The sequence below is a fragment of the Mus caroli genome, unplaced genomic scaffold, assembly GCF_978045245.1.
Source record: "Mus caroli unplaced genomic scaffold, Mus_caroli_1 scaffold_8, whole genome shotgun sequence".
NCBI classification, from domain to species: domain Eukaryota; kingdom Metazoa; phylum Chordata; class Mammalia; order Rodentia; family Muridae; genus Mus; species Mus caroli.
Window position 1 is genome coordinate 133,013,462 of NW_028227263.1, and position 11,019 is coordinate 133,024,480.

Sequence of the window (11,019 nt, forward strand, 5' to 3'; positions counted from 1 at the left end):
TTCTCAACTAATGAGTTTTTTACCATAGGAAAACTCTTCTTTCCAATGGATTTAGGACTTGAGTGACCACTCAGTAGCAAAATTAGAGCTATGGCAACAAAAAGTAAATTCATGGTTGCACTTTACTAAGACAATATGAAACATGGGTTTTGTTACACAGTCTGAGAGCCACTTCTCTCAGGCAAATCTGGTGTTTCAAATTGGGCCAGAAGTTCATGCTATGGGATCTCCCAGTCCCCATGGGTGCCATTATTTTTCTAAATGGACAGAATGTCAAACTAACTTTCAGGTTCTTCTACCTACAGCCATAGATTATTTCAGCACTCAGAACTCACGAGAGAAATTTCTGAGTATTGTGCAGGTGGTTATCATACAGACCAAATTGCAAAGAAAGTGTACTCTGTCATGCTCAGCCACATATAGGGTACCTAGACCATTCTCCTCCTTGAAGGCTCAGGTCACATCATGGTAAATATGGTGGAAAATTTCAAAGAGCCAAATGTGAGGGAGGATTAGACAGAACCAGTATCTACTGTCTATGATAGGACCTCTGCACTCATGAACTCACAACATCTGTGGTTGCCTGTATAAGACATACACACAAAATTAGACCAGTCAATGTTCTAACATGAGGGAGGTGAGGAACTATTGAAAGTTCATGACTTCTGAGCAGGGAGAGGCAGGGTTTCATAGGGGTTTGTCAACCAAGCACTAGTGAATAAACTTATATAGCTATGAATATATATATATATATATATATATATATATATATATATATATACACACATTTATATATACACACATATACATATATATATATATATACAGGAACATGACATAGTAGGTTATAAAAAGTTGAATATATGAACACAGGGGTACTTAGGAATATGGACATAAATTATGTTCAGGATTTAGAAAGACAGGCAAAGGGCTGAACACAATCTTAGTGTATTGTATACATGTGATATTAAAAATATCATGAACATACTGAATTTTAAAGTACTTCTGTAACCATAATATGTTCTTAAGTCTATACAGGAAAGCACATGTATGATATAAACTATTTAGAAGGAATTTCAGAGCAAAATAACCCCAAATAAGAAGCTACACATTTAACTTCCCATATAAATTAGTTCAGAAACATGGAGTGGTCTACAACATAGTTTATAAAAATGTATGATAACTCTATGGTAAAAATTAATGTATCTTTTAGAAAATGTGGCTTGAAGAAATAAAGAGAGAGACTATTCAAAGCATCTTTCCCTTTGTGACTATCAAAATACTTATTCTTCAGAGTTTAAAGAAATCCTCAATGATGTCTGGGCGTTGGGAAAGGTTTTCAGTTCTCCCACATTTATCAAGGCCATGCAACCATCTTTTTGTTCTTAGCTTTGTTTTCAGTTCCTTCTACATCTTTCCTTGTGACACTGTACACCCAAAGAGACAGTTTCTCCCTAATTATTCCTAAATGTTTAATTCCATTTGCTCCTGTGACTCAGACAGATTTTCACTGACACATAATTAGTAGAAAGTCATTTGAACATTTTCTCAATCTCTTATGTAGATGGTGTTCTGGATCTAGATTTGAGTTGAAAGGGCCACCTGTTAACAGATAGCATTGCACAGAAACAAGCAAACTCAGAGGCAGACAGGACCTGTAGAGAGAGGGAAGTATGACATAATGGAGTATTACAGCATAGTGGTCTTTGAATTGTCATTTATCTCCCATGAATTCTGATCCTGTGTTCTCACACATGGGTCATTCTATAGTTATATATATATTAAAAATGCCCTAATTTCCACAGTTTTGGTTCCCAAATGCTTCAGTGAACGTGGTTTAGCAATTGGCAGCAGAATCAGTCAGGACAAGAGGTACCCAAGAGGAGTCTGAAGCACTATATAGACAAGACAGAGGGTAAACCAGGCTGATATCTCTTCAGAGAGAGGGACGAGCATGTGATTCCTTTTGGGAAAACATGACAGTTGATATTATATGAAGATTGTGGTCTGGCTAGAAATTAAAAGGTTTTGACCAAACTGAATAGACTCTTGTTCTTCTTCTTTTACTTTCTTTTCTATTTTTTTCTGTTTTAATTAATAATTTCATGACTGACACAAAGTCCTCTAAACTGATTCTATAAAGTCAAGTTATGTTTCTAAGAGCAGAGGCAGTGTGGATTTTGTGAAGACATATATAGGTATTGGACTAGTTTCCATCAGGTATGAGTTCTGTTGAAGACTCAATAATAAATGAACAACCTAACTGCAATTAAAGATATGATATTAAGAACATCTTTGATCAAGAGTCATTGTGTACCACTAGTGATAGATAGATATATAGATATGTAGATAGATAGATAGATAATTACTATAATCATAACCTGTTCTTAAGTGTAAATAGAAAGTGGTACAATCCTGTTGAAAGGAAGTTCAGGGCTAATAATCCCAAATAAGAGGGATTTAATTTAATTTATTTATATAAATTAAATTTATATATTTAATTATTTATATAAATTAATTTATAAACATGGAGTAGACCACAAAACAGTACATATAGAATAAATGACAACTACATAGCAAATATTAATCTATTAGAAAATATGGCTTCAAGAAAAGAATACAAAGATCATTCGTTACCCCACCTTCCTTCATGAATCTCAATTAGGCCAATAGTTCTGAGTTTAAAGAAATATCCAAGGATGTTGGGGCATTGGAGAGGCTTCCAGCTTGATCCATATTTTTTAAGGCCATGCAACCAACTTACATTATCTTAGCACCATATGTGTCTTCACATATGTACACCAGAAAGGTGATCAGATACCTGGATCTTAAATGATGACACTTGTGAGCTGCTATGAAGATCCTGAGAACTAAACCTGGGTCATTTGAACAAATAACATGGCTCTTGACCAGATGGCCTCAGAGCCATCTGTGTAGGTCTCAGGTCTGAGTTTTGCTGTGTTCTTTAGATCTAAACTAAAGTCATCAGAATTCTAAGCCAAGCACTTTTATCTTCTGAAATATCTTTCCAACTCCTGTGTGCTTAAAATCCAAGAATGTAGCTCATGTAAGAGAATAGTGAGTTTCAACTAGAAAGAAACAAAGATCAGAAGTTCACCATGTTCCAAATTGTCTTCCCTTATCTACTCTACTCTGTAGGAACTGTTTTTCTCCATCTACCTTTTGGGTTCTTAGATGCAATTCTGATCCACACATTGGGGCAAGGGTTCTTATACTCTGATCAATTTTACTGTCCCCATTCAGAATTTGAAACGTACTCCAAGTACTACTAAGTAAATAGGTGATAATGGCTGGTGTTAGAAGCTGTGCAAAGCATCATTATCCACCGAGAGACACCAAAATGGCAATTTTTTTCTAATAATTGATTCCACAATGACAGTAAGAAAGAAAGGAAGCTACCTTGTAGAATCATATGAAGCCCATTAAGAGGAAAAGGAATTTTGTGCGAATGGAGGTATTGGGTTTAGGCTTATGTTTGTTCCTATCTACTAGTAAACTTCCACTATACAGGAAATTGAGAGGTGTCTATGTAGAAAGGCTTAAATAATGATGGGAATAACTTTTTGTCTGCCTGATGACTCTTCCCCAAACTAATTATATACTATCTTGTACCTATGCAGTAGGCAGTCCTTGATGACAGCAGAGGCTTCCCAATTTCAAACTACTACCATGTGTGTTGTTTTTTTGCACATTATTGTAAGTGCTGCTTGGAAAGCATGACTGGTTTGTCGTTTTGTTTTGTTTGTCTTTTAGAAACCCTTTGCAGTGTTTTGTTTTTCTCTGTAGGATATGAATGTTTTGTCTAAGGGATAAATATTGTTAGTGGAGTTTTCTTTGGATTTATCCATGAAACCACATTTGGCAAGTCTTGAATGTCCATGGCATCTCTGGCTAGGGCATTGCTTAACATTGAATGTTTGTGCCATCTATGTTTCTTCACTGAGCACTCCAAAAACACATGGGAAAGGGTCCTTCCAACTCTTCATATTTGCTTTCTTCAATATATTTGTGTAATGTTTTATACTCCAAGATTTATACTCCAAGATAATATTATGGTATAGTGATTGGAAAGTAATTTTCAATACTTCAGGTAGATGTGTACACACATGTCATGAAAATAACAATTGGTCTGTTTGTAAAGAGGCCAGGATATAATAAATTTTAAGTTGGGTACTCAGATCTGATCATAATCACATGAAAAGGTAAGCCATTCACCATGTGTTTTCACGGTGTACAACATTAGAGTATCTTTCCTTTCATATCAAGAGAATGAAAACAGCAGACTGTAGAGAAAGATGTAGTAGGGCACTTTGGTTCTATTTCTTGTATTTTAAGTGAGACTCTAAAACATGGTCATATGTAGTAGGAACACCTAAAACATGGAGGCTTCTTACTGCTACAATAGACTGTTTCCTTAGCTGTGGAGACTACATCTTGCTACTGAAGGTGACTTCATGTTATATGGAGCTTGCTTGCTGCTATATGACAGCAACTCAATGCATGAGTGGCTATAACTTTCTAGGTAGAATGTACCCTTTCTCTAGAAAAGGTGCAAATATGATTCATTATATAGTAAGTACTTCTCATTTTTAAGACTAATATCTTTTATTTCTGTTGCTTTTCTTTTACCACTTAACTTCATTAAACATCTAGGTTACAAATCCTAAGTACAGAACTGGACATCTAAACAGTTGTTAAGATAGTTTAACTAATTAAATAATCACAAGTCTGTGAAAAAGAAAATTTACAGTGTATATAAAATGTTTTTATGTCAGATAAATGAAATAAATGTAAAATTTATTTTTATAGTTCTGCAGTAATTTAAGCACCTCAAACTTGTCATGATCCTGAATGTAAATGTTGATAGAACTCAAAAGGGGGAAGTAGTCTAGTAATGAGTTATCTAGTTTTAAAGAATATTTACTTTTATGTGAATGAATTTTCCCATATACTTGTATGTGTACCACATCTATTACTAATGTCCATAGAGGTCAGAAGAAGGCTTAGGATCAAATGGGTTGTCTGCTATGCTCCAAGTGCCTCCCGGTAGCTTAATAGGTTCCTCTGCAAAAGCAACAATAGTTCATGTCTCCTGACCTAATTCAACACTCACAGGATAGTTCTTTATAGAAAAGTATATTTTATTCATAGACAAATCCTTTCTAATAGCCCATACTAGAAGGATTTATCCAAACAACTATCAATATATTTTTTTTAATGCATGTACAGTTCTCTACAGCATGAAACCAAAAAAGAATGACACATACAACATGGATGATCATTTCAAAACCTTTTCCTGGAGAATGCAAGGAAAACAGAACTATTATGATTCCATACTCCCATACACCTTAATACTTAGAAGTGTTTGAGTGAATTGTAGACATGGCACACCAAGGAATGGATGGAGAGAAGGTTTTATTGTAGATATAATGGAGAGAACATCCAAAGTGATCTAGAAGAGTCCAGAGCAGAGAGAGAAATAGTAGTTAATTACCCATGGCAAGTATACTCAGCAGGGCCATGAAAATAAATATGGGAAGAGCAAGAGAAGAATTCAAGACAGCAGAGAGAGGGCCAAGGGAAATCAAGTCGACACACTGGCATGAGAAGAACTAAGAGAAAGAAGACCCTGAGAAGAAGCAAGAGGGCAACAGCAGATGGACACAGTTTATGACAAATAATTTTTATATTTCAAATTGTTTTATAAAATAATATGACAAAATTTCATCGGAAAGCAAAGTTGGTGGAAGGAAAGTAAAACTTGGGGAAGAGAGGTTTAACTTAGAAGGCAAGGGTAGTGCTGAGAGGAACCAGGACTCTGTTACTTGTAATGCTGTGAAAGTTAGGCAGCTGGCATCTACTCTCATATGTTAATAAGAACCTCACTCAGGTAGCTCTTTGTCCTGCTTGTCTTCAGGAACAAACAGTTTTGATATTTCGAAACTGTCTAGGATGTTTGGCTTTCAGGGGCAAAGCCAGGCAACTTGCTTGAACCTTACTGGCAATGAAGCCCTGTTTCTTCTGAATGTTTCTCTGCCGTACACTTCAAAGACTGACAGAACACCTCCATTTTGATTCCTAATTGCTTCCTTGGAGTTGCTCATGTAATCTGCATGCCTTCAGACCCTTTTGCAGATGCTGTCATTATGAGTCTAGAATTGACTTTAAAATCAACAATCTTCTGGGATTGAATACTAGGAGATCACGAATCTTTAAGTGAGGAAGAGGGTCTCACCACAATTTCAGCAGAGAAACACTTATCATGTGGACTGCCACCACAATGGTGCCATCCATTACTGAGGTCAGTGACCAGATCATAGGAGTAGTAAAAACTAAAGGCATTACAAAGCAGGGTTTGCAGAAGCCATGCTTGTGCTCCTTCCTGGAAGCATCTTACTTTCTTCACAATAGTCTCTCTTAATTTTATTTGTTCTTAAAATATTTATTATTTTTTCAACAGATCTACTGAAGGAAAGAAAGGATGGAAAGTAAGATGGGAAGAAGAAGGAAGGAAGAAAGGAAAGGAGAGGAAGGGAAGAAGGAGGGGAGGAAGGAAGGAAGGGAGGAATGAAGAAAGAGAAAAGAACTCAAGATATAGATTAAGTAAAGAAAAGGGACCCTTGTGTTAGTTTGGGAGGTCAAAACATGAGTGGGCTTTTGGATGAAAATGGGGCTATTGTTATTCAGGACAGAATAGACTGTCTCCAATCCTCCCTAAGTTGTATGAATCCTGTTCTTCCCATAAGCTGCTACTGAGTTTTTCTTAGGTCTGATATCACCTCAACTTCTTCTTACTTTTCTTCACTTAGCTTCTGTCTCTCCTCTTCACCTTTCTTTCCATAATTCTATATCATTTTGTCTGTCTCTTTCTAGGTTGTGACCCTAAATTTGGTATTTCTAACCCATGAACCTATGGCAGTTTTGAATTTAATTGACTGCCCATACTGTAGCTCTGTACCATGCAATGTAACCTGAACTATATTAACCACAATCCCCTAACCTTTCAGATTAGAACTAATGCCCAACTGCAAGCAATTATCATGTTAACCATTGTGAATTTTCAGTTTATTCATATTTAAAAATGATCCTAATATCCTGCAGCTGAGCTCCAGAACATTTTCATCACAAACCCAGAAACTCTATATCCTTGAATCCATAGCCCTGTCAAACATCAATCTAATGTTTATTAAATTTGTATTACATACTTCATTTATTATTAGGGAGGGCATGTGCAGCTAATACAGTGTACATGTGTGGAGGTTAGAAGATTATTATGATTTAAAATATATTCTAGAAAGCAATCATGAATGCACATTTATACCATGTTCTTCAAGGAAAACTCCAGGGACACAAACAAGACTTTTCTATGCACAAAATGACAACACGGCCACTGTGTCACCAAGAAAAATGGGTTACAAATATCACTTTTGAATAGCTTTTCATGTTGATATAAAATTAATATAGCAAGAGGCAGACTGTAGCTCAGGGGCACAGTGCTCCTCTTTCATGCATGAGAATCTAGGTTGAAAAAATTCCATTAGTAGACAAATCTGACTAGAATAAACATGGCAAATTTAAGTTCTTAGCATTATATTGACTATAAGAAAAAAATATAGCTGTCTCTTGTGAGACTATGCCGGGACCTAGCAAACACATAAGTGGATGCTCACAGTCAGCTATTGGATGGATCACACTGCCCCCAATGGAGGAGCTAGAGAAAGTACCCAAGGAGCTAAAGGGATCTGCAACCCTATAGGCGGAACAACATTATGAACTAACCAGTACCCCGGAGCTCTTGTCTCTAGCTGCATATGTATCAAAAGATGGCCTAGTCGGCCATCACTGCAAAGAGAGGCCCATTGGACAGGCAAACTTTATATGCCCCAGTACAGGGGAATGCCAGGGCCAAAAAGTGGGAATGGGTGGGTAGGGGAGTGGGGGGGGGGAGGATATGGGGGACTTTTGGGATAGCATTGGTAATGTAAATGAGGAAAATACCTAATAAAAATATTAAAAAAAAAAGAAAGTGGCGTTATTAGGCCATGAATGTAAATTTTTACCAACTATATTGGAAGCTTTTAAGGTGATTATGGAAAGAATTGTATTAAGTCACATAACATGAGAATTTAGTTTTTCTGTAACTTAAAAGCTTGGTAAAGTTATTTTAGCATTGGAATGAGAGCTGTGGAATCTCTGTGACATATTTCAATGACTAGTGATGGTTTCCTGTTGTTGCTGCACGTATAGAGACTTTCTTATGTGGAATGCATTTTCAATATTTTACTTATCTCCATTCTTAAACTGGGTTGGTTGCTTGTCTCTTTAAAACTGGTCTGTATATCTTTCCTTAGATATTTTGAAAATGTTCTTTTGTCAGATTTTGATTGAAAAAAAAAGAAATTTAACAATATAAGAAAAAAATCATGTGAAAAAAAGAAATGTCATTATTAAATAGCAAAATTTACTATGAAACCAAAATCTTTGTAAGAAATTGACTCATATTTTAATTTTTTAATTAATGTACATGTATTAGATTTTATTATGACTTTTTAATTATTAGTTATTCTATTTACTTATATATATAATGTTGTCCCCCTCTTGGTTACCCTCACAGAGTTCTTCCCTCCACTCCCTCCCCTGAGAGGGTGCCTACCTCCAATATTCTCCCTCCTTGGGGTATCAATTTTCTACATGATCAGGCACAGTGTATGCTCTTTAGTTGGTGGCTTGTCTCTAGGAGCTCTCATGGGTACAGGTTAGTTGACAGTGTTGGTCTTCTTCTGGGGTTGCCATGCTCTTCAGTCCCTTCAATCCTTCCCCTCATTCTTCCATATGGGTCCTGGGTCTAGGAAGTGGTCACTTAAGGATCCAAATTTCCCACTACTATAATCTGCCGGCCTAGAGGTTGCCCCGCCCTCTAGCTGATCTCCCTTCTCTCTACCCTGCATCCTTACTTATGACCCTTCTGAGAAACATTCAATCATCTTCACTTGTGTTCTCCTTGTTATTTGGCATCTTATCTTTAGGTCTTTGATTATAGCAAAACGTACCATAAAACCATATGCTTCTTTTTTTTTTTTTAAATTGGCTTGAAATTTTTAAATCCTTAATTAACATACACATATTAGATTTCATTATGACATTTTCAAATACATTTAATTTTCATTCTTCTGTTACAGTTTTCTCCTCTCCTGATACATTTTAAAATTTTTTTGAATTTAAATGCACTTTATTTTTAGACAACCCACATGTTTTTTCCTTAAAAACAAAAACAAAACCACCAATTCCTCCACTCCAAATAAATTATAGTCAAAATAAAAGTTCAAGATGACATCAGTCCCATTTGTCCTAAGTCCTGGTGTTGTATGGATGGTAAGCAGCAGCCAATTATGGTGATAGGTGATAGATCCAATTTGTTAACATTTTTTCATCTCTAAGCCATCCTTAAAGAAAATCATGAATAGAGTTATGCCATCTTTACAGTAGTCCAGGAGAATAACCATACCATCAGGCTTCATGATTTCACCAATTAAAAAAAAAACAAAACCAAAAACCTGGTAGCTATTGCAATTAGCAAGGATGTGCTTAATTTGCTCTGCAGCTCCAGTCATAAAAGACCGTTGAACGCAGATACCTACTTTATTTCCCTTTCTGAGAAAGATTCAATCATCTTCACTTGTGTTCTCCTTGTTATTTGGCATCTTGTCTTTGGGTCTTTGATTATAGCAAATCGTTTCTGTTCTTCAAGTTTGCCTTTGAGTGATTTCATGTAGTCTTTGATGTACTTTTTGTTGGCCTCTTTTGTAAAGCAGGTTTCATGTAAGTGATGGTTCATGACAATGTCAACACTGGTGACTACTGTGCTTTTGGTACTTTTGCCCTCCGGATCTTCAGCAGAAGCATTTCCATCAATGAGCGAGTCATGGAATGGCAATCTCTGTTCTACAGACCATCTTGCCCTCCAACTCCAGGCACAGCCCATCAATGATCTTGTAGATGTGGGAGAATATCTCGTCATGGCTGATGAGGTCCCGGTAGATGATCATGTTGGAGGCTGGGGACAGCAGTGTTAGCTTGACAGCACAGAACAAGGGCGGTGAATCTGGAGCTGTGTTCTGGGAGAGGAGGGAGTGGGTGGGAAAAAAAAGCCTCCTGATGCAGTCTTATCCCTCCAATATATACTTTATATTCCTTTTCACTTTAGAGACACATTTGTCCTATTCCCCTTCCCTTGATTCCTCAAGTTTGCTTTTTCCCCCTCATAGTTTGATCTTCTTTCTGCTATAATAGCCCATAATGTCTTTCTCTCAACAGTTACATAAATATGGACTTTGTGATCCATGTCCCCATTTGAGGACAAATGTGTGACTTTTTTTCCCCCAAAGTCTATGCTATCTTGCTAAATATCTTTGTAATTCCATGTAGTTTCTGAAAATTCAAGATGTGACTTTCTTCCCTCCACACATTAACAAAATTCTGCTGTGTGTAAATACCTCACTTTCATTTTCCACAGATGTATATCATTTCATTTTTATTATGTATTTTGCAACAGTTAACATGGGCATGCAGTATCTCTAAGGTAGGATATACAGTCTTGGGATATATGCTAAAAAATTATATAGCTGTCTTTTAAAATATATATTATTGTTATTTAATCTCTTTTTTATACAGTCCATCCTCCACCAGAAAGTTCCTTATCCCAATCGTTCTAACCTGTCTCCAAGAGGATGTCCCCATCCCACTCTTCTCTATTACGCCCCCCCCCCTTCCTGGGGCTTTAAGTCTCTCTAGGGTTAGGTGCTTCTTCTTGGGGGCCCTTATATCAACTAGTGTATGATGCCTGATTGGTGGCTCTGTGTCTGAGAGATCTCAGGCGTCCAGGTTAGTTGAGACTGATAGTTTTCCTATGGGGTTGTACTCCTCCTCAGCTTCTTCCAGCTTTTCCCTAATTCAATCACAGAAATCTTTGACTCTTTCAGCTGCCTGTTTGGCCTCTCA

General features: G+C 36.6%; 1 pseudogene; it reads right to left on the bottom strand.

The window, feature by feature from the left end:
- Positions 1–9,335: 9,335 nt before the first annotated feature.
- On the bottom strand, positions 9,336–10,067 carry LOC147003577 (translationally-controlled tumor protein-like; annotated as a pseudogene).
- Between the last annotated feature and the right edge of the window lie 952 nt (positions 10,068–11,019).